Source organism: Cherax quadricarinatus, chromosome 54 (assembly GCF_038502225.1).
Source record: "Cherax quadricarinatus isolate ZL_2023a chromosome 54, ASM3850222v1, whole genome shotgun sequence".
Classification (NCBI taxonomy): Eukaryota; Metazoa; Arthropoda; class Malacostraca; order Decapoda; family Parastacidae; genus Cherax; species Cherax quadricarinatus.
The window spans coordinates 10,673,042-10,698,246 of NC_091345.1; the positions used below are offsets into that span (position 1 = coordinate 10,673,042).

Here is a 25,205-nt window from a genome sequence, read left to right on the forward strand (position 1 = left end):
CTATCTAGAAATCGTAATCGTATTCTAACAAAGAGTTTGGCAAAATGCGGTCCGCGAGCCATATCCTAATCACGAGCGAGTACTGGACAGTCACAGCAAAAACAACCGTGTTTTATATTTTGATTTCGGGACAGTTACGTTTTCCTGGTTTCACTTCTGCATTAATCCCGGTGCGACCGCATGTCAGCGCCACCTATGTTTCAGGTGCCCGCTTACTTTTTTTTTTCTTTCTTCTCTTAGTTTCATTATGTGTTTACCGCTCAGCGAAAAAGTATTGGGTGTTTCACTTACGGTCTTCCACCTGGCAACTGTAAGTATCTGGTCTTGTGTCAGCATTTTTCTCATTACTTTGACTCCCAACAATGTTTTATATTGCACAAACGTACGATGGCTCAGATCGGGAAAGGTTTTGAATAAAAATATGGGAAATGAGAGGTGAGACTGATATGTTTTTGAACTTTATTATTATTATAATCAAGGGAAAGCGTTAAACCCGGAGGATTATACAGCGCCTGGGGGGGGGATGTGGAAGGCATTCAGGCTTAATTCGGGAAACTGGAGCACAGATCCATTTCCCTAAATCAAGAGCCCCTCACCAACATCAAGGAACCTTCCTTGAGGGTTTTTTGAACTTGAAATAAAAATATGTGGAGTTCTCCACAGCAGAATGATGTGAAATAGCTCTCTAATGTTACATTTGTCGTTGATATCATGAACGAACTTAACACAGAACTGAAAATGATCCTTCACACATGAGCTATATTACATTATCAAGGTAGTTGTGACAAATATTGCTGCTTTGACTTCGTTATACATACATATAACTATCGCTTAATCTTTTCAACTTTGCTGCAGATTACTGCTGTAGCGAAAAAAAAAATCTTACAATATACTGAACTTGCCAATTTACTCGTTGATTCCAAAATGATCGAAGACGTGAATTTGAGTTATTAAAAGTTTACAGTTTCACATAGACAAAGCATGTGGGCGGCGAAGGTCATCTCAGCTGGCAAAACTGGTGATGTGCACAGCTAGAAGACTGGTTATAAATGACCATAATTTTTAAAGGGGTGGACCGGTAAGCCAGCGGAAGGCCTCGGTCAGATGACCAAAAGCTCCAAAGGCGGGTCATCATCTGACTAAGACCCGCGTCAGGAAACATTTGTCCTGTTTCCTGACGAACCTTACCTAACCTAACCTGCACAGCTAAACAAAATAACTGCCCTCCCTTGCTCTAACATCACGTAAGATAACAAGACAACACTAACTAACACATTTACTCATGTTTGCTGGGTGTTTAAGTTGTTCCACTTTACACCTACTTCACACCCTCCTTCCCACCCTTCCTGGGGATATCTCCTACACCTGCATCCATCCAACCCAGATTTTAACCCACGTTTATACATCCTCTTCATTAACCAATTTTGCTCCATCCTTTCTGCATAACTAAATCGTATCAACAATCTCCTCTTTTTTATCTCTCTGAATTATATCTTTTATACCTCTACCCTGTCTTCATTTCAGAAGCAACACATGCACTGCCTCCAGCCTCCTCCTCTTCCTTGCAACATTCGAAGATCATGCTACATCACATCCTTGCATGAGAGGAAGCACACTACCACGACACATTTTTTCATTTACTGACAGACCACATTCTTTTCTCGATTTCATTAACTCTTTTCCTTATCAGGTGGCTCATCCCATTTTTTTCATAAACTATATGTTGACGTCTTGTTAATATTATATATGTCGTGCCGAATAGGTAAAACTGGTCAATTAGCAAGTTTTACCTATTCGGCACGACATATATCTTATTCTGTGTACGTTGCTCTTCATGCTTCTCATCTACTTCAGTATCTTACACAGCCTCTAAATTCCTCCTCCAACTTTTGAAACTTGTTTTCCGACTGTCAAAAGCACTTATCTTCAACAAACAGAAGCTGTGATAACTCAAACTTCATCCCAGATTTATTATCTTTAAAGCCTGCACTTCTCTCCAACAATAGCATTCAGTTCTTTTAAAATACCGCTAAACGGAATGATGCTCCAGCCTCCTGCAGATGACTCATATGGGCTTATCGCTTCACATAATAATAATACTGGCTAGTCTAATCCATAACTGAAATAAACAGTTTCTATCCTTTGTTTAAGTACTTCTTACTAAATATGTAGCAGAGTGTTAGTCAGCCGCTCCGGGTCACATCCTGGGGAAAAGTTTTAATAGGATTATATAAAAATATTAATGAAGATGGGACGCTGTGGCGTGACTCGGTCCCTATAACTTGATACAGATAATTGCAAATAGGTAATCTTACACACACACACACACACACACACACACACACACACACACACACACACACACACACACACACACACACACACACACACACACACACACACACACACACCTGAGGACCTAGTAGCGATCAGTGAAGAGGCGGGGCCCTGCAACCACAAATAGGCGAGTCCACACACACACACACACACACACACACACACACACACACACACACACACACACAAATGATCCTTTACACATGAGCTATATTACATTATCAAGGTAGTTGTGACAAATATTGCTGCTTTGACTTCGTTATACATACATATAACTATCGCTTAATCTTTTCAACTTTGCTGCAGATTACTGCTGTAGCGAAAAAAAATAACTTACAATATACTGAACTTGCAAACCTCAGAACAGCATTCCGACATCTTAATAAGGAATCATTCAGGACCCTGTACACCGTGTACGTTAGGCCCATATTGGAGTATGCGGCACCAGTTTGGAACCCACACCTAGCCAAGCACGTGAAGAAACTAGAGAAAGTGCAAAGGTTTGCAACAAGACTAGTCCCAGAGCTAAGAGGTATGTCCTACGAGGAGAGGTTAAGGGAAATCAACCTGACGACACTGGAGGACAGGAGAGATAGGGGGGACATGATAACGACATACAAAATACTGAGAGGAATTGACAAGGTGGACAAAGACAGGATGTTCCATGGATTGGACACAGTAACAAGGGGACACAGTTGGAAGCTGAAGACACAGATGAATCACAGGGATGTTAGGAAGTATTTCTTCAGCCACAGAGTAGTCAGTAAGTGGAATAGTTTGGGAAGCGATGTAGTGGAGGCAGGATCCATACATAGCTTTAAGCAGAGGTATGATAAAGCTCACGGCTCAGGGAGAGTGACCTAGTAGCGATCAGTGAAGAGGCGGGGCCAGGAGCTCGGACTCGACCCCCGCAACCTCAACTAGGTGAGTACAACTAGGTGAGTACACACACACACACGACACTGAAGGACAGGAGGGTTAGGGGAGACATGATAACGACATACAAAATACTGCGTGGACTAGACAAGGTGGACAGAGACAGGATGTTCCAGAGAGGGGACAGAAACAAGGGGTCGCAATTGGAAGCTGAAGACCCAGATGAGTCAAAGGGATGTTAGGAAGTATTTCTTCAGTCATAGAGTAGTCAGGAAGTAGAATAGCCTAGCAAGTGAGGTAGTGGAGGCAGGAACCATACATATCTTTAAGATGAGGTATGATAAAGCTCATGGAGCAGGGAGAGAGAGGACTCGGTGAAGAGACGGGGCCAGGAGCTCAGTCTCGACCCCTGCAGCCACAATTAGGTAAGTACAATTAGGTGAGTACGTACACACACACACACACACACACACACACACACACACACACACACACACACACACACACACACACACACACACACACACACACACACGCACGCACGCCGCATGTACAACAGGCTTAGTGTCTAATCCACATGTGCCTAGGACAGATTGGCAACTAACATATGATCGTTCAAAGCACATGCTGAAATCTGAGGAAGTTATTGTACCCGGCTAAGCGAAACTTTTAGAAAGAAGTGGGAACCAAAAAGCCAAATAGAAGAGATGGAACTGAGGAAGAAGAATCAGAACAGGAGTGGAGAGAGAGAGAAGTAATACTAGCAGGGTTTGGATATAAGATGGAGGAAGAGTGAAAAAAAAGGTTTGTGATTTCGGCATAGAGGTGGAGGAGAAAGTACAGAAGGTAACTCTAGAGACAATAGAACAGGAGACAAGGGCTACAGCTGCCGAGGCAAAGATACAAATCCTGGAAGAGGATCTAAGGGAACTGAGGAAGGAACTAGAGGAGATGAAAGGAGGAATGAGGTACAATACACTGAAGGGAATTGATAGGGTGGACAGGTATAGACTGTTCAATAGACAAGGAAACAGGAACACAAGAACACAGCTGGAAGTTAAAAACACAGATGAGTCACATAGAGTGATAGAGGTAGGATCCATACATAGCTTTAAGAAGAGCCATGAAAAGGCTTTTGAAGCCAGGAGAGAATGACCCAAGTAGCGGCTAACGATGTTGCCAGAAGAGATAGATTACCCCTGCGACCACATATAGGTGAGTGAAACACACAAACGTTGATAATTAATAGAAGACTTTTTTTCTCTTATATCCCAATAATTCACATGACTTGAAATCTTCCATGATTCGCAGCGGTGATGTAATTCGCTGAGTGAGCCAACATTTAACTGTTTTATAGAGGCATCACCAGTAGAAAGAAATCCAACTGACTGAATCAGCTGGTAATGAATGACTGCCTAAATAATTGTTTACGTCAGTCAGTTGATCCTCACGTCAGTCAACTGATCCTCCCGGTACGAGTAGTGGATGGTCATTATTCTGATGGTAGGTGCAGTGGTGGTAAGTCATTATATTGATGGGGTCGAGCGGTGATGTCATTATGATGGGGCCGAGTGGGCTACCTAATCACACCTACCTACTCCCACTCATGTACTCTGATATATTTTTAAAACTCCCCAAAGTGGAGGCAACAGTGACACTACCTGGGAGTTTGTTCCACTCTTCTTCAACTTTACTCATGTACGAACATTCTGAAGTTACCAGTGATTAGTTTTCTTGAACTATATTGTATTTTATTTATATAAGTAAGGTTTTTTGAAGATAAGTTTTTTTGTGAATTTTCTGCCCTTATGATCATGTCCTCTGGTTTGCAACTCTCTCTAACTCTCTCTCTCTCTCTCTCTCTCTCTCTCTCTCTCTCTCTCTCTCTCTTTCTCTCTTTCTCTCTTTCTCTTTCTTTCTCTCTCTCTCTCTCTCTCTCTCTCTCTCTCTCTCTCTCTCTCTCTCTCTCTCTTTATGTCAACATCAGTCATGGTATGCACACTAATCGCTCCCTTAATAACATACGAACAAACAAGACAAAGCAAACAAAATTGTAAGTCTTTAATAGAAACCTTAACAAATCCGATGATTTACACGACTTTTCGTCTCCCATTTCACTAATGAGACCGTTGTTTGTTCATTAAAACTTCACCCTGTTGACAAACTATGCAATATTGTGTTTATATTACTCCGCTTAAACTCAAAAATTAACGTGATGCTTCTCGGAAGCTTTGTTTATAAGTGACATCACAATTATTTACACACAGCTGTTTCTTGACTTTCGTTATTTGAAGTGGAAGAGAATTTTTTTGTGCGATTAATTTCTTTCGGGAAATATGTCGACTTAAGACACCTGGATTTTGAGTTTCCGGGTTACATAACTTTCGAAAACCTTGTAATGATGGTAGAATTACCGACAAAATGTTAGGTAACTGGACACATTACCACTTCTTATTGTGGTCTCCAGGAGTTTTGTCAAGCCGTAACGGCTTGGAGGCTTGACAAAGTTCCTGGAGAGCGAAACGTTGCCACAGTAAAATATTACATTAGTTCCATCGGTGTCCATTTACCTAACATTTCGTAACTAACCACCTCTCGATGTCAAACCAGGAAGGGCACGCCAAAATAACAGATGGAATGGAAGGTCAGAATTGACAGTGTAGTTTAAGTCTACCTCCTTGTCCCCTTCCCCCCCCCCAAGTCTCATAGAACAACAACAACGGCTCTACAAGCTGCTTTCCGACACATACTCACGATGCATTACTCTAACAGGGTAAAGATCAAACCTGTGAGTGGGACAGTCAATGACTCGTCCAAACTAGCACTTGCAGCTGTCATCAGTAGCAGACTGCAGGTCAAATGTAATACGATTTTATCGCTCAAAGAGGCCTTTGTTGTCTGCACTGGTGACACTGAGGCCGAGAAACTACTTACCACTACTGCTACCACCACTTTACGTGACCAGGGATTCCTTGTCTTGACTTCCCCGGCGCTGAGGGCCAGGAGAACTGTATTCCTCAAGCGACTCGACAGCCTCATCACTGCACAGGCCACTGAAGATATCAAATCAACTATTGAAGCACAGAACCCCTGGGCTAAGGTGGACTACATTACCAAGATACCCAATGCTTCATCCATGCTGAAGGTGACCTTCAGCTACGTCATCAACATGGCAACCAGAGCTCTAGCTGAGGGCCTGGCCATTCACTACTTCCACATCAATTCAACCTTAATCGAAGAAGAAAAATTCCTACAAATCCCACACTGCTACAACTGCTACTCTTACCTGCATACCACTAAAGACTGCACTGCCAAGGACAAAAAATTCTGTCCCACCTGTGGCCTCGAAGGTCACGATTTCAAAAACTGCACCGCTGCTACACCACCTAAATGCCTGAACTGCAAGAATGATCACCACACACTCGCAGCCAGATGCCCTACCAGAAGAGACATAGTAAAGAAACAATTCCAGCAACAAAACAAACCCAACCCACAAACAACCTCATATGCCACCATCACCAAGCTTCAGGCAGACTCTACTAAGATCCTACAAGCCACGCAAGCAGCCTCCACCACTCCTCTGCCAGCTCCTGCTGGTGACTCCACCAAAATCCTTTACTGCATCATGTATGCCCATGTACAGAATGCAGCTGAGCCCGGCTCCTTCAATACCACCATCAACGAACTCTTCAAGCTCAACAACATGCCAAGTTTCACATTTCCTACGTCACCACCTTCCACCGAGGTTCTCCAATCCACGGCAAAGGTCACCAACATTGTCGTTGCTCCACCACCACCAGACACTCAGTAGGCCCAATCAGAGATCTCTGAGATCTCAGAAGGACCCACCCACGAGAACCCAACACCATCTGCCTCTACTCCTACAGCTACTGACCCACCAGAAACCCCGACTCATCCAGCCCGCACTCCAACCACCACGTTCTACACCACGAAACAATACAGCAATGCTGTACCCAGCTCAGAACTCAGACAACGACTCCTAGACAACACCGCAAAGTACACCTGCCACGGAAACCCACCTCCAACCCTACAAGACATACTCAACACCCTCAACGACGAGAGGTACATTCACCTCAAAGTGAAGGTACACCTCTCAAGAACAAAACTCAATGCAGTCATCAACGGCTCCCACTGCAGCACAGTATAAATCATCACCTACCAAAGTCCCCCAGCACTTTGCTATTTAGCTAAAGCTGGGGTGTGGCTCCAAAACGACCCTGTTTTCCTGGGCACCACCAGCCATCTCCAGCCGGGCACCTGAGTACCAGCCCTACTCTACCGACACTGCTGCCACCAACACATCTCGCTCCAACACAACCTCCTGCAGTACCTCTGCACATCACGCTCCAGAGTGGACGGGCCACTCACCTCTGCAACCCCACCTCCTACTCCACCCTCCCAACCTCTTCCATTTTTCCAGCCCTCCCCTCCCTCTTCCTTCCCATCCTCACCAACCCTCAGGTCAGAACTTGAACTTGAACTTGAGCTGCTTTCCTTCATACTTCTCTAGTAACTTGCTACGTTTCGGTCGCTGCGCGATCCAAGAAAAGTATCCCCGTACTCCATAAGCCCAGGCGCCTCTACCTCATTGCAGGCAAAAGGAATAGTGCAGGGTGGTGATGCAATTCTAGTGCAGCAAAATATAAAAATGTCTATGTATGCATGTACGTACATCCACTTAAAATTCACCCATTGGGGACAGACCTAATTACCTGGGAGCGTGGCTGGCCTCTCCTTCCTCTCTCGTTCCACCACACCGTCTTGAAGGCATGAAACTCTTTATATAGTCTCCTCCAGCGAAGGAACAAGACACCTTCCTCACTCAACAGCTCCTAAAAGGTAGTTAATAAGCCGTTGATACTGGCTTGCGGCGTTAAGATGGACTACGCATCCCTGGTAGCTGTTATCTTCCGGGTTACATAATCTTCACAACCGAGTTACCTTCCTGGTTACATAATCTTCCTGACTCTGTAGCCTTACGGATTATGTTACCTTCCTACATATGTAGCCTTCCTAGTTATGTAACTTTTTTTTCTTGTGACCTTCGTAAATGTGTACACTTCTCGTTACATAACCTTCCAGAATGTGTGACCTTCCGGGTTACGTAACCTTCCAGCCTTTGTAATCATTCACTGTTACGTAACTTTGTGCCTATTAACCTTCCTGGTTACGTAAGCAACCTAGTGAGCTAAGTGTTTGTTATGCAATTTCGTGTTTGTATCCCTCAGCTGAAAATCAACCTTGACGGTCATATCTTGAACTTCATGTCTCGTGTGTGCGGTAATTATCCTCAAGGTAGAGTTGTTATACTCCAGTGTCTTATATACCCACACTAACGTTATAAATGGCTTAACTGACTACCCGGCTTGGTGGGTTTCTTCTTTGTATGTGTGTGTGTGTGTGTGTGTGTGTGTGTGTACTCACCTATATGTGGTTGCAGGGGTCGAGTCATAGCTCCTAGCCCCGCCTCTTCACTGGTCGATACTAATTCACTCTCTCCCTGGTCCATGATATTTGTCATACCTCTTCTTAAAACTATTTATGGAACTTGCTTCCACTACTTCACTCCAGATTATTCCAGTTCCTGACAACTCTAAGACTAAAGAAATACTTCCTAACATCCCTGTGACTCGTCTGGGTTTTCAGCTTCCAATTGTGTCCCCTTGTTTCTGTGTGTGTGTGTGTGTGTGTGTGTGTGTGTGTGTGTGTGTGTGTGTGTGTTTGTCAGTGTGTTCGCTTTTTATGTCAGTGTACCTGTCTTTGTGTCAATGTGTTTGTCTTTGTGTGTCTGTGTATATGTCAGTGCGCCTGTTTGTCAGTGTGTGTGGAGGAGGATGAAATTAGCTGTGAAGCACCCACACCATCGAATGTCCTCGGATCACGGTAAAACACCTAGCTTTGCTGGGTGCTTAATTCTTGTAGGATTGTATGGTCCCGTGTGTTAGAGCGTCATGGAATTTTCGCTTACCATGAAGCGGGCTAAAACAACAGGGGTTCGAATCCTCGGCTAATCGCAGTGTTATTGATTAAATACCACTTGTTCGTGGTTAATAAATAACAATGTACATATATACAAATATAATGTATAATATCTGCACTAATTTATCAACTATTGTTTTAATAAGGTAGATGCAGTGTCTCGGTACCATTACAGTAATGGTATACAATACCTGCAGATTAATGACTTAAGGTACTGAACACTGACCTCCAGCCTCAGGGACTGATTACCTCACCTTCTACTGTTTCCATTTTCAATGCCTTGAAATTACCTCCATGTTGTATTGATAAAGCCACTGGTGGGCGAAACATCACGAGACACCCAGCTGTTACACACTTGTCTAACTCACCATTGTCTCTCAGAATGTTTAGAATGTTTATCGGCTTTACGTGGCAGGAGAAAATTATTATATGAGAGAAGGATGGGGATTTGAATATGATAGGTTTTTTTTTTATTTTTTTTTACTTGCGTGCAAAATTTCCATGTTTTTATTTGGACCAAATTCTGTGAGAGGCCAGAAATGACAAAATATAAACAAAATACAATTCTTTCTTTATTTTTAATATGACAACGGAATGGCGTATTATTTTTTTTATATCCCTCCCTCCCTCCCTCCCTCCCTCCCTCTTTCCCTCTCTCTCCCCTCTCCTAGATAATTTCCTCCTCTTTCCCCCTCCCCTTCCCGCTACGCTTCTTCCACTTCCTCCCCCTCCCCCTTCTCTTGTAGCGGTGGAGAACAGTCAGCTTCGAGTCTAATCTCCTTTTGGTTAAATCTACAATCCATTAATGGATTTTGGCAGATAAAAGAACGCGCCCACCCCCGCCGTCTCTCCCGCCATCCCTCCCTCCCCCTGTATTCCTAACCCCTCTCCTCTCTCCCCTCTTACTCCTACCTACCTCTGCTCTTCCTCTCTTCCCTTACTTTCATTTACCCTTACCCCTGTGATCCCTTAGTCTTCCCTTCTACTTTATTCCCTCTTCCTTCCATCTCCTCTCCTCCCTCAACTTGCACTCCTCCTCTTCCTTCACTTTTCCAGACATTCTTCATTCACTGCTCTCCCTCCTTTCTATCCTCCCTTGAATCTGTTTTCTCCCCCTCCTTTCTATCCTCCTCCTCCTCCTCCTCCTCCTCCAATTCTTCATCCTCCCCCTCCTCTTCCTCCCCCTCCACCATCATTCCTCTCCCTCCCCATCCCCCTCCCCTCCCCTCCTGCACCTTATCGACATACGTGTCGTCAGAGAACACAGGGTATATATATATCCTTCATTTTTCTTAATTACACCAGCCATTACAAAATCCTTTGATCGTTTTCGAAACACTAGAGAAAGAAAAAAAAACGTGATAATTACTAATTTCAGTTTTGATTTCGTTACAGAAATACGGAAGTTTTTGTGACGGTTAGCGATGTATTTTTTCGTTCTAGTTTGTTTACTACAATTTATTGTTCTCCTGTTGTAATGGCCTGTTTGGATTGGTTAATGATTGGTGATTGGCAGGGATGTTTTATATTGGTTAATGATTGGTGATTGGCTGTATTGTTTTTATTGGTTAATGATTGGTGATTGGCTGTAGTGTTTTTGACTGGTTAATTAATGATTAACTGTAGTACTTTCGATTGGTTAATTACTGAGGAGTGGTGATTGGCTGTAATGTTCTGATTGGCTAATGACCTGATTACGCGCAATCCCACGATGCCAGTGACGGATTCTTGATCCAAGGATGCGGGCCTATCCTCCCCTTCTTTGGATCGAACCCAAATACCTCACTCCCCCCTCCCGGTGCAGTATAACTCCTGTGGGTTTAACGCTTCCTCTCAGAACATTACGCAGCGGACTTTTCCCTTTTGTGTATTTATCTTCTTGTTTATCATGCCGTTTTTACTCCATATTTATTATTATTCCTTTAATTGTCATTAATTAAATTATCATTAATTATCATTTATTATTTCTTTTACCATTATTTCTTTTATTTTCATTATTATATCTCTCTTATTAAATTATCATCAATTATTATTTTTATTATAGTTAATCATTAAGAACATAAAAACATAAAGAAAGAACACTGCAACAGGCCTACTGACCCATGCGGAGCAGGTCCATGCCCCCCCCCCGGATTAGCCCAATGACTCCCCCCGGATTACCCCAATGACCCACTCAGCCTGGTCACCTCCACTCAAGGAAGGATCACGGCACCAGACCCAGCAGCACAAGCTAGTCAGGTCCAACTCACACCCACCCACACCCACTCATGTATTTATCTATCCTATTTTTAAAACTACACAACGTTTTAACCTGAATAACTGTACTCGGGAGTTTGTTCCACTCATCACAACTCTATTACCAAACCAGTGCTTTCCTATATCCTTTCTGAATCTGAATTTTTCCAACTTTGAATTTGAATTTGAATTGCTGCGAGTCCTGTCTTGGCTGGAAATTTTCAGCACGCTATTTACATCCCCTTTATTTATTCCTGTTTTCCATTTATACACCTCGATCATATCCCCCCTAATTCTACGCCTTTCGAGGGAGTGCAGATTCAGGGCCCTCAGTCTATCCTCACAGGGAAGATTTCTGATACATGGGATCATCTTTGTCATCCTCTTCTGTACATTTTCCAGAACATTTATATCCATTCTGTAACACGGTGACCAGAACTGAGCAGCATAGTCTAAATGAAGCCTAACCAAGGATATATAGAGTTGAACAACCTAAGGACTTCTATTATTTATACTTCTAGATATGAAGCCAAGAATTCTGTTAGCTTTATTGCGAACACTAATGCACTGTTGTCTTGGTTTTAAATTACTGCTAACCAGAACTCCTAAATCCTTTTCGCAATCAGTAGTATTAAGATCTACATTATTTAGTTTATATGTGGCATGGTTATTTAACTGTCTAACATTTAGAACTTTGCATTTGTCAATATCAAATTGCATCTGCCACTTCTCCGACCATTGCATCAGTCTATTCAAATCCTGGAGTGCTCTAGTGTCCTCATTAGAATGAATTGGACGGCCTATTTTGGTGTCATCAGCAAATTTGCTTATGTCGCTATTTATTCCTTCATCTATGTCGTTTATGTAAATTGTGAACAACAACGGGCCCAACACTGACCCCTGAGGAACACCGCTTGTGACGTGCCTCCATTCTGATTTCTCCCCATTTATTCAAACTCTCTGCTGTCTATTTGTCAGCCATGCTTCTACCCAGGAAAAAATTTCTCCTCCTATTCCGTGTGCCTTTAGTTTCCTCAATAGCCTCTGGTGTGGAACTCTATCGAAAGCCTTACTGAAGTCCATATATACAATATCATATTCATTACCATGATCTACCTCCTCAAACACCTTAGTGAAAAAATTAGTAAATTCGTAAGACAGGAACGCCCCTTTGTAAAACCGTGTTGAGATTTATTAATCAATCTGTGCCTGTCAAGATGGCTATGAATTGCTTCGGCAATTATTGATAACATAAATTTCCCCACAATGGAGGTAAGGCTTATTGGTCTATAGTTCGAAGCCAAGGACCTGTCACCTGCCTTGTAAATGGTATTACATTTGCCATTTTTCACTTTGTAGTGATATGTTAAAAAGATTAGCCAAAGGTATGCTAAGTTCCTCTTTACATTCCTTTAACACCCTTGCAAACAGTTCATCAGGGCCTGAGGATTTGTCAGGTTTTAGTTTATTTGTCTGAGGACCATGTCACTAGTTACCGCAATCGTGCATAGTTTATTATCGTTCTGTTCTACATAATCTATTATTTCAGGAATATCGCTAGTATTTTCCTGGGTGAAAACTGAGAGGAAGCAGGTATTTAGAATTTCACACATATCCTTATCACTGTCAGTGATCTGACCAGAGTTACTCTTAAGTGGGCCAGTCTTGTCCCTAATCTTACTTCTGTATACCTGAAAGAACCCTTTTGAGTTAGTCTTTGAATCCCTTGCGACCTTAGCCTCATAATCCCTTTTTGCTTTTCTTATTCCTTTCTTTCTCTCTCTAATTGAATATATTGATTTCTTAACTGCCCATCCCCTCTTTTGATACGCCTATATATGCCTCTCTTTTGACCAGTGAGATGTTTTAATCTATTGTTCATCCATTTGGGATCATTTTTGTTAGATCTAATTTCCCTACTCGGAACAAAAGTTGCTTGGGCAGCTAGACCTATGCTCTGAAAAACGTCATATTGGCAACCAAGATAACCTACCTGACCCATAGTCAAGACATCCCAATTTAGCCCACCCAGGCAATTTTTCAGTCCCATGAAGTCGGCCAAGCGAAAATCTGGGACAGAGATTTGATTGCAGTTATCTGGGTAATTCCATGATATATTGAAACTAAGTGATTTGTGATCACTTTCCCCAAGCTCATCACTAACTTCAAGATTATTAATTAGTGAATCTTTGTTGGCAAGAACCAAATCAAGCAGATTGTTTCCTCTAGTTGGTTCTGTCACAACCTGTTCTAAAAAGCAATCCTGAACCGTATCAAGAAAGTCACTAGACTCAAGATTTCCTGTATTGTTCCAATCAATTTGTCTAAAGTTAAAATCTCCCATTATCACAACATTTTCATATCTAGATGCCTTATGAATTTCGTCCCATAATAGCTTACTGCCCTCCCTATCAAGGTTTGGTGGCCTGTAAGTCACACCCAAAATTAATTTGACACAACCCTCGAGAAACTGTAGCCAAAAAGATTCTGTGTTCGATGTTTCTAATCTTATATCATGTGTAAGACAATTTAAATTATCTCTGATATACATCGCCACTCCACCACCATTCCTGTTGACCCTATCAGTATGGAATAGTTTATAACCCTGTATGTTGCATTCAGAAGGCATTTCTCTATCTTTCAGGTTGAACCAGGTCTCTGTTATACCAATAATATCTATATTACTTACACTTGCAAGTAATCTTTGCTCATCTATCTTATATCTTAGACTCCTACTATTTGTATAGTAAACCTTAAGGGAGCTAGTCACTCTTTGCCCTCTACTATCTCTCTCTGTTTGTTGATCAATTGATTTGCCATTAAATTATCAATGTTTTATTTTATCATTAATTACCAATTTTTTATTATTTTTTATCATTAATTATCAATTATTATTGTTGTTTTAGTATTAGTGGTGGCAGCATTAGACTCATTATTATTATTATGCATTTGTATGGAGAGCTAAACCCGTAGGGGGCGCACAGTTATTTTTGGTAATTTGAGAGAATCAGGTTCGATCCAAAGGAAAAGAAGTTCAGGTGCAATTTACTGGCTCAAGAATCCCCACTGATGTGTAAGAACCTGCCTTGAGGGGCTAGCTACGCAGTCTCTCTCTCTCTCTCTCTCTCTCTCTCTCTCATCCTTCACAACGCCTTGATCACACTCAAAGTAATCACAAAAGTTATAATTGCTCGCCTTTACCCTCCTGTCTTCCGCAAATTGCTTCATTCGCCGATTAACTACTCTATTGTTACCATCATTTTTGTTATTATCTAGGGACGCCACATATTAGTAAATATAGGTGTTTAGTGTGCGTGTGCGTGTGTGTGTGTGTGTGTGTGTGTGTGTGTGTGTGTGTGTGTGTGTGTGTGTGTGTGTGTGTGAGAGAGAGAGAGTCAGATGTGTCCCTTTTTGCAGACGATGTGAAACTAATGAGGAGAATGAAAGTTGAAGAGGGTAAGGTTAGCCTACAAGGGGATCTGGACAGGCTGCAAGCCTGGTCCTACAAATGGCTGCTGGAGTTTAATCCCAGCAAGTGCAAAGTTATGAAGATTGGGGAAGGACAAAGGAGACCGCAGACGCAGTACAGGCGTCTTGGAGTGAGCATCATACTTCACGTCTTGGAATGAGCATCATACCTCACGTCTTGGAATGAGCATCATACCTCACGTCTTGGAATGAGCATCATACCTCACGTCTTGGAGTAAGCATCATGCCTCACGTCTTGGAGTGAGCGTCATACCGAGCACATCACCTGAAGCGCAAATCAACCAAATAACTGTTGCAGCGTGTGGTCGCCTGGCAAACCTAAGAATAGCGTTTCGACATCTGAGTAATGAGTCATTCACAACACTGCACACCGTGTACGTCAGGCCCAAATAGGAGTATGCAGAACCAGTATGGAACCCACACCTGGTCAGACACGTCAAGAAATTAGTGAAAGTTCAAAGGTTTGCAACGAGACTAGTCCCGGAACTGAGGGAGTTTGTCCTACGAGGACAGTGGAAGACAGGAGGGATAGGGACGGCATAACATAAAATACTGAGAGGAGAGGAATTGACAGGGTGGATAAGGATAGAATGTTTGAGAGAGATGACATAGCAACAAGAGGTCACAACTGGAAGTTGAAAACTCGGATGAATCACGGGGATGTTAGGAAGTATTTCTTCAGCCATCGAGTTGTCAGGAAGTGGAACAATCTGGAGAGTGATGTAGTGACGGCAGGATCCATACATAGCTTTAAGAAGACGTATGATAACGCTCATGGAGCAGGGAGAGAGTGGACCTAGTAGCGACCAGTGAAGAGGCAGGGCTAGGAGTTATGAATCGACCCCTGCAACCACAATTAGGTGAGTGCACATATACACAAAACGTGAAAGGATAAGATGCTAGAGGTGGACGTGGACAACTTCATGCATCAATATGTCAAGGACACACCCAGAGAGAGGGAGAGAAGGGGATGAACCAGCATGGCTGGACGTCGTATTCACCCTGAGTGATTCTGATATAAAGGATATTGAAAATGAGAGCACCCTCAGTGCTAGAGACCACACTGTTCTGAATTTTGAATATCTTGTGGGGGTAAACTTGGAGAGATAGCACAGGAAGGATGAGAGAAGATAAACCTCAAAAGAGGAGACTTCGCAGGCAGGAGGCAATTCTTAAATGAGGTGCAGTGGGATAGAAAACTGGAAGGGAAGACAGCAAATGAGATAATGAAGTATATAGCTGCAAGGTGCGGGGAGGCAGAGGAGAGATTCATACCCGAAAGCAAAATAAGCAATGTAAAGAACAGAGTCCATGGGTTTTCCAGAGAAGCAGAGAGACAAAAACTAAACGTGCTAAAGCATATGGAAAGTAAACAGAAAAGCAAGGAAGTGAAAAGAAAAACCAGGAACAAATATGTGGGTAAGAAGAGAGTCTCAGCGACAATTTGAGAATTACATAGTATCGAAAGTCAAATCCGACCCAAAGTTGCTATACTGCCACATCAGGAGAAAGACAATGCTAAAGGACCAGGTAATCAGGCTGAAAAGGGATGGAGAGCTTACAAAGTATGACCAGAAAGTCTGTAAAGAGCTCAGCAAGAGTTTAAGAATTCACAGAGAGCCAAAGAGGTAGTGTGCACCAGCGAGTGTTGAACACAATACATACGACAGGAATATGAGGAAAGCGATAGGATGAGATCCAGATAGTATCTCTCCGTGGGTTCTGAGAGAGCGGCGACAGTGTGTGTATACCATTAGCCATAATCCTCAACTAGGCAATTGACATAGGGTAACTGCCAGAGGAGTGGAAGGTAACAAATGTAGTCCCAATATTTAAGAGGACAGACAAGTAGTATTTAACTATGGGTCAGTGTTATTGATATGCATAGTATGCAAGGTTATGGAGAAGATAGTCAGAAGAGTGATGGATTCCCTATAATCGAACCCACACCTTACCAAGCGTATCAAGAAACTGGAGAAATTGCAGAGGCTGCGACAAGACTTGTCACAGAGCTCAAGGGTGTGTATTATGAGGGTGTGTATTATGAGGAAACTGAACCTGATGACATTAGAGGAAAGAAGGCTGATATGATTACATACAAAATACTGAGAGGAATTGACAGGATAGACAGAAACAGATTGTTCGGGAGACATATAAGAGGAACACGAAGCACAGCTAGAAGCTGAAAATGCAAATGAGTCACAGGTATGTCAGGAAGATTTTTCTCCAGTCTTTGAGTGTTCAAGAGGTGCAACGAACTGGACAGTGGAGTAGTAAAGCCTGGATCCATGTATAGTTTTAAGAAGAGGTACGATAAGGCTCTCGAAGTCAGGAAATAGTAAATCCAGTAGCGGCTAGCAAAAAGGAAGGACCAGGAACTTAGCCTCGACTCCTGCGTATGTGAGTACACACACACACACACACACACACATACACACACACACACATACACACACACACACACACACACACACACACACACACACACACACACACACCACACACACCACACACACCACACACACCACACACACACCACACACACCACACACACACCACACACACACCACACACATACACACACATACACATACACACACACACACACACACACACACATATACACACACACACACACACACACACACACACACACACACACATACACACACATACACACTCGATCGAACACCAGGCAGAACTACAAAGGGATCTGAACAGGCTGCAGACCTGGTCCAGCAATTGGCTCCTGGAGTTCAACCCCACCAAGTGCAAAGTCGTGAAGATTGGGGAAGGGCAAAGAAGACCGCAGACGGAGTACAGTCTAAGGGGGCCAGAGACTACAAACCTCACTCAAGGAAAAAGATCTTGGGGTTACCTGGAGGTTATTCCGGGGATCAACGCCCCCGCGGCCCGGTCCACGACCAGGCCTCCCGATGGATCAGGGCCTGATCAACTAGGCTGTTACTGCTGGCCGCACGCAGTCCGACGTACGAGCCACAGCCCGGCTGATCCGGCACCGACTTTAGGTATCTGTCCAGCTCTCTCTTGAAGGCAGCCAGGAGTTTATTGGCAATTCCCCTAATGCTTGATGGGAGGCTGTTGAACAGTTTTGGGCCCCGGACACTTATGGTGTTTTCTCTTAGTGTACCAATGGCGCCCCTACTTTTTATTGGCGGCATTTTGCATCGCCTGCCCAGTCTTTTACTTTCGTAGGGAGTGATTTCTGTGTGCAGATTTGGGACCATTCCTTCCAAGATTTTCCAAGTGTAGATTATGATATATCTCTCCCTCCTGCGTTCCAACGAGTACAAGTCAAGTGCTTCCAAGCGTTCCCAGTAGTTAAGGTGCTTGACAGAACTTATACGTGCAGTAAAGGATCTCTGTACACTCTCTAGATCTGCGATTTCACCTGCTTTGTATGGAGATGTTAATGTACAGCAGTATTCCAGCCTAGAGAGAACAAGTGATTTGAAAAGGATCATCATGGGCTTGGCATCTCTCGTTTTGAAAGTTCTCATTATCCATCCTATCATTTTCTTTGCACGTGCGATCGTGGCACTGTTGTGATCCTTGAAAGTGAGATCCTCAGACATTACTACTCCCAGGTCCCTTACATTATTTTTCCGCTCTATTGTATGGCCGGAGTCAGTAGTATACTCTGTTCTAGTTATTATCTCCTCCAGTTTTCCATAACGGAGTAGTTGGAATTTGTCCTCATTGAACATCATATTGTTTACCGTTGCCCACTGGAAAACTTTGTTTATATCTTCTTGGAGGTTAATCGCGTCCTCAGCAGATGACAGCCTCATGCAGATCCTAGTATCATCCGCAAAGGATGATACGGTGCTGTGGTGTATATCTCTGTTTATGTCTGATATGAGGATAAGGAATAAGATGGGGGCGAGTACTGTGCCTTGTGGAACAGAGCTCTTCACTATGGCAGCCTCCGATTTAACTCTGTTGACCACTACTCTTTGTGTTCGATTTGTTAGGAAGTTGAAGATCCATCTCCCCACTTTCCCACGTAGCACGTATTTTATGGGCTATTACGCCATGATCGCATTTGTCAAATGCTTTTGCTGAAGCGCACATCAACCAAATAACGGCTGCAGCATATGGGCGCCTAGTAAACCTCAGAACAGCATTCCGACATCTTAATAAGGAATCGTTCAGGACGCTGTACACCGTGTACGTTAGGCCCATATTGGAGTATGCGGCACCAGTTTGGAACCCACACCCAGCCAAGCACGTAAAGAAACTAGAGAAAGTGCAAAGGTTTGCAACAAGACTAGTCCCAGAGATAAGAGGTATGTCCTACGAGGAGAGGTTAAGGGAAATCAACCTGACGACACTGGAGGACAGGAGAGATAGGGGGGACATGATAACGACATACAAAATACTAAGAGGAATTGACAAGGTGGACAAAGACAGGATGTTCCAGAGATTGAACACAGTAACAAGGGGACACAGTTGGAAGTTGAAGACACAGATGAATCACAGGGATGTTAGGAAGTATTTCTTCAGCCACAGTAGTCAGTAAGTGGAATAGTTTGGGAAGCGATGTAGTGGAGGCAGGATCCATACATAGCTTTAAGCAGAGGTATGATAAAGCTCACGGTTCAGGGAGAGTGACCTAGTAGCGACCAGTGAAGAGGCGGGGCCAGGAGCTCGGACTCGACCCCTGCAACCTCAACTAAGTGAGTACAACTACCTGGAGTTTACCTGGAGAGAGTTCCGGGGGTCAACGCCCCCGCGGCCCGGTCTGTGACCAGGCCTCCTGGTGGATCAGAGCCTGATCAACCAGGCTGTTACTGCTGGCTGCACGCAAACCAACGTACGAGCCACAGCCCGGCTGATCAGGAACCGACTTTAGGTGCTTGTCCAGTGCCAGCTTGAAGACTGCCAGGGGTCTGTTGGTAATCCCCCTTATGTATGCTGGGATGCAGTTGAACAGTCTCGGGCCCCTGACACTAATTGTATGGTCTCTTAACGTGCTAGTGACACCCCTGCTTTTCATTGGGGGGATGTTGCATCGTCTGCCAAGTCTTTTGCTTTCGTAGTGAGTGATTTTCGTGTGCAAGTTCGGTACTAGTCCCTCTAGCATTTTCCAGGTGTATATAATCATGTATCTCTCCCGCCTGCGTTCCAGGGAATACAGGTTCAGGAACCTCAAGCGCTCCCAGTAATTGAGGTGTTTTATCTCCGTTATGCGCGCCGTGAAGGTTCTCTGTACATTTTCTAGGTCAGCAATTTCACCTGCCTTGAAAGGTGAGTACACACACACACACACACACACACACACACACACACACACACACACACACACACACACACACACACACACACACACACACACACACACACACACACACACACCAAAAAAAAAGTGTCTATCGACAAACGTCTCTGACAAATGGTAGTTAACACACAAGCACTGGAGTAGCTGTTACACTGAACATATCGTCAGAAGCGCATATAACCAACATAATACTCACAAGGAATGCGGGGTAAGAAATACAACTGCCTTTAGAAATCTCGATAAACCACTCTTTAGGACATTGTACTCGACGTATGTCAGGCTGTCTTAAGAGTATACACTACTAGGAATCCACTCAGAAAGCAGGTTAAGAAACTAAAGAAACTGCAGAGATTTGCAAATAGGTTGGTTCCAGAACCGAGGAGAGGCTTAAAGAATCTTATTTGAATACCTTCGAAGAAAGAGATTCCAGGGGAATCTCTTTCTTCGACGTAAGATACTCGGGGATTTTTATAGAGGAAACAATGACCCTTTGAAGTGTGAGGGACAGAGGCAAGAGAACATAGGAGTCAGGTAAAAATACAAATGAACCACAAGGATGTTAGAGAGATTAGCGAGAAGATAGACAAACACTACGTATTATATCAAGAGTAGATATAATGACCCAGAAGCTGAACCTTGACCCCCCGCAAATATAACTGGGTGAGTACAAGTAGGAGAGTACAAGTGGGTGAGTACAACTGGACGAGTACGGTGGTGCGTGCACTGTGCCGCCCAGGGGACAACCCACACTCTCCCTCTATTAAGTTATTCACTCCCACCAACTTGGGTGTCTAAACTTACTTCTTGCTTTTAGCAGCTAACTTTATTTACTCCGTTTTTACCAGCAAGTTTATTCGTTCATTCCTTTGTTTATTGTTTAATTTCGCTGTATCTTTTATTTCTGTTATTCCACATCATGTGTATTGTGTACGGAGAAGAACAAGTTATTGCCATTTTTGCGTTTAATGGATAAGCGTTAAACTAGTTGGGGTGATACAGTGCCTTGGGAATGGGAAGTATTAAGGTTTGAACAGAGGAAGGGAAGAGTGGCTCTAATCCATTTGATCAAAAGACATTCACAGTAACAGGGCTTTCCCTTAACCTAATAACTCATTACAATTGTGACCGGGTGTGGTCGTGTGAATAGCTCATTACTTTGTAATTTGTTCATGACTGTAACCATGTATAGACGTGTAGATGTTAAACTAACCTTCAATTGAGAGATGATGATGAGAGAGAAATTAATTGAAAAAAATAAGACGCTATAGATCAATCTATTATTATTATTATTATTATTATTATTATTATTATTATTATTATTATGGGAAAGCGTTGAACCCGTAGAGGTAACACACGAGCATCAAGGTACCCTCTTCCCCCCAGCTATCTCTTTATGAGAGGATCCATTCATGATTTTTCTGTGACTTACAACCATCGATAAAGTTACTTGTAACACTGAAATCACGTAAAAGGCCGGCGAATGCTTGACCTCTGACTGGGTCATAAAGCAAACATCGGTCTCTAGTGACACTATTCTCAGCACTACATTCATTTTTTTAAACTGTCTTGGGAAACATAAATGTTTAGTGTACATAAAAATTACATTATCTAGATTTAACTAAGAAGAACCCAATAAAGTCAAGCAATTTGAGTTATTTTCATTGAGCTCCTCGGAATCGTTTTTTTTTTTTTTACCTCGATGTTTATCCAAGTTCACTGGGTGGGCCTCACCGTCTATTGTTTCCACATCGTCATAGTCTAGGCGCATATATTATTTCCTGAATCGAGCTTTCACAGATGCAGTCTACTTTAATCGGTTCTTATCGTTAACCTGAATCTTGGTCCCTAGTTCATTGTTTTTGTAGATACTTGCATCCCACACTACACTGCTGAAGACTGTAATCTGTAGAACACGCTTGACCATGGCTTTCTTCGTAAATCTCACTGCCTTGACCAGAACGTTGACTTTTTTCCACTTTCTTACTTGTGAATTGATAATGCTTCGAGTTGTGTATTATAAACTTTTCCTTATATGACAAGATTCCTAATCTTCTTTGGAATAATGCTATATCAATGATTTTTCTGCATCCCTTCAATTCTGTTATTGTTTTATATTTAATCGTCATAGCACTACATATAGTCAGTAAATGTGGGGCTGATAGTGCTGTCCTGGGAGACAGTAATGGTGAAGCTGGAGGTGCTGTCCTGGGAGACAGTAATGGTGAAGCTGGAGATGCTGTCCTGGGAGACAGTAATGGTGAAGCTGGAGGTGCTGTCCTGGGGGACAGTAATGGTGAAGCTGGAGATTTTGTCCAGGTAGTCGGGAATTATACGCAGGAAGGAATACATATAAGTGACCTCATAGGGGACAGGAGCCGTAGTAGGGAAACAAGTGTAGTCAAAGATAAGATAAAACCAATATTGCAAACTAGAAATACTGCAGGAAATAGCAAACAAGAGGACTCCACTTGCAATAGTGAGGATATATTACCAAAAACAACTGGTGGGAGCTCCATTGTTGGTGCTAGAGAGGATAGGAGTAAGACAGGGAAACATGCACCAACAGGAAATACAGTCACAGAAACCCAAGGCAAACGGAAACCAAGCCTGTGCACATACTATGCACTTGGTATCTGCAGGCATGGGAAATCTGGAAAAACAGACGGGACGTACAACTATGACCATCCTAGAAAATGCCATGCCCATATGACAACAGGAAAATGCAAACTCCCTTCCTGTAAGCTTTTTCACCCTGAACTGTGTACCTCTTCAGTACAGGAAAGACTGTGCTATAACTTAAATTGCCAGGCACACCATCTAAAGGGGACAAAAAGATACAAAACATCCAGGCTATGGGAAAACCTGGGTAGTCACAGCCACTCAAGAGGGAGAGGTTTTTTAGTGCCAGGAAGGAAAAAAAACTGGCAGGAAATGGCAGAAATCGTACACTAAATCCAGTCATTCCTGGAGTGGAACCACAATCGATGGCCTCCACTCCAAACCAACAGATACAGATACTAATGCCGGAAAAAAAATCCCCCCCCCCCAGTACCAACAATACCACCAGTCCGATGACATTCTTCTTTGCAAATATACAGGGTCTAAAGCCAGCAACAAACAACAAAATACCTTTCATCCATGGACTGCTTGCAGAGGCAAAGGCAATGTTCGCGGCTTTCACTGAGACCCACATAAGGGATCACTTGGACAACGAAATATGGATCCCAGGTTACAACCTATACAGATGTGACAGAGTGAACAGGCAAAAGGGGGGGGGGGTTGGCCTGTACATTGCAGAGTCACTTGTTTGCACAGAACTGCTTAATGCCTCAAATGATGTAGTGGAAGTTTTAGCAGTAAAGATCGAGAACCAAAACCTAGTCATTGTGGTAGTCTACAAGCCTCCGGATGCAACATCCCAGCAATTCCAGGAACAGCTGTTAAAAATTGACCACTGTCTGGAAAATCTTCCAGCTCCTGCACCCAACATCTTGCTCCTGGGGGATTTCAACTTAAGGCACCTAAAATGGAGGAATATAGCAAATAATATTGTTGCAGTAATAACACCAGGAGGCAGCTCTGATGAAAACTCACACTCACACAAGCTTTTAAATCTCTGCACAAAATTCAATTTAAACCAGCAAATAATAGAGCCTACTAGACTGGAGAATACACTAGACCTCATCTTCACTAACAATGATGATCTGATAAGAAATGTCACCATATCAAAAACAATATACTCAGATCACAACATAATTGAGGTTCAGACATGTATGCGTGGAGCCCCAGACCGACATAATGAGACTAGTCACGAGGGAGCATTCACCAAATTCAACTTCAATAACAAAAACATAAAGTGGGACCAAGTAAACCAAGTCCTAACCGATATAAGCTGGGAAGATATACTAAGCAACACAGACCCCAACTTATGCCTAGAACAGATTAACTTGGTGGCACTCGATGTATGCACAAGGCTTATTCCTCTAAGAAAAAGGAGGAGTAGATGTAAAATAGAAAGAGACAGGCGCTCCCTTTACAGGCGACGGAAAAGAATAACAGAGCGGCTAAAAGAGGTCAATATATCTGAAATGCGTAGGGAGACACTGGTCAGAGAAATAGCAAGCATCGAACTTAAGCTAAAGGAATCTTATAGGAGTCAGGAATCGCGGGAAGAACTAAAAGCCATAAATGAAATCGAAAGAAACCCAAAGTATTTCTTCTCCTATGCCAAATCAAAGTCGAGAACAACGTCCAGTATTGGGCTCCTACTTAAACAAGATGGGTCCTACACAGATGACAGCAAGGAAATGAGTGAGCTACTCAAGTCCCAATATGACTCAGTTTTTAGCAAGCCTCTAACCAGACTGAGAGTCGAAGATCAAAATTTATTTTTTATGAGAGAGCCACAAAATTTGATTAACACAAGCCTATCCGATGTTATCCTGACGCCAAATGACTTCGAACAGGCGATAAATTACATGCCCATGCACTCTGCCCCAGGGCCAGACTCATGGAACTCCGTGTTCATCAAGAACTGCAAGAAGCCCCTGTCACGAGCCTTTTCCATCCTATGGAGAGGGAGCATGGACAAGGGGGTCGTCCCACAGTTACTAAAAACAACAGACATAACCCCACTCCACAAAGGGGGCAGTAAAGCAACAGCAAAGAACTACAGACCAATAGCACTAACATCCCATATCATAAAAATCTTTGAAAGGGTCCTAAGAAGCAAGATCACCACCCATCTAGAAACCCATCAGTTACACAACCCAGGGCAACATGGGTTTAGAACAGGTCGCTCCTGTCTGTCTCAACTATTGGATCACTACGACAAGGTCCTAAATGCACTAGAAGACAAAAAGAATGCAGATGTAATATATACAGACTTTGCAAAAGCCTTCGACAAGTGTGACCATGGCGTAATAGCGCACAAAATGCGTGCTAAAGGAATAACAGGAAAAGTCGG

General features: G+C 43.1%; 1 protein-coding gene across 1 annotated transcript in view; it reads left to right on the top strand.

Annotated features, from left to right (window-relative positions):
• The first annotated feature begins 306 nt into the window (after nt 1–306).
• The window catches only part of LOC128699096 (uncharacterized), a 59,766-nt gene continuing 34,867 nt past the window's right edge, over nt 307–25,205 (top strand). Inside the window, exon 1 of the mRNA XM_070096600.1 lies at nt 307–310. The gene's annotated coding sequence lies outside the window, so the exon portion shown is untranslated. The remainder of the gene's footprint in view (nt 311–25,205) is intronic.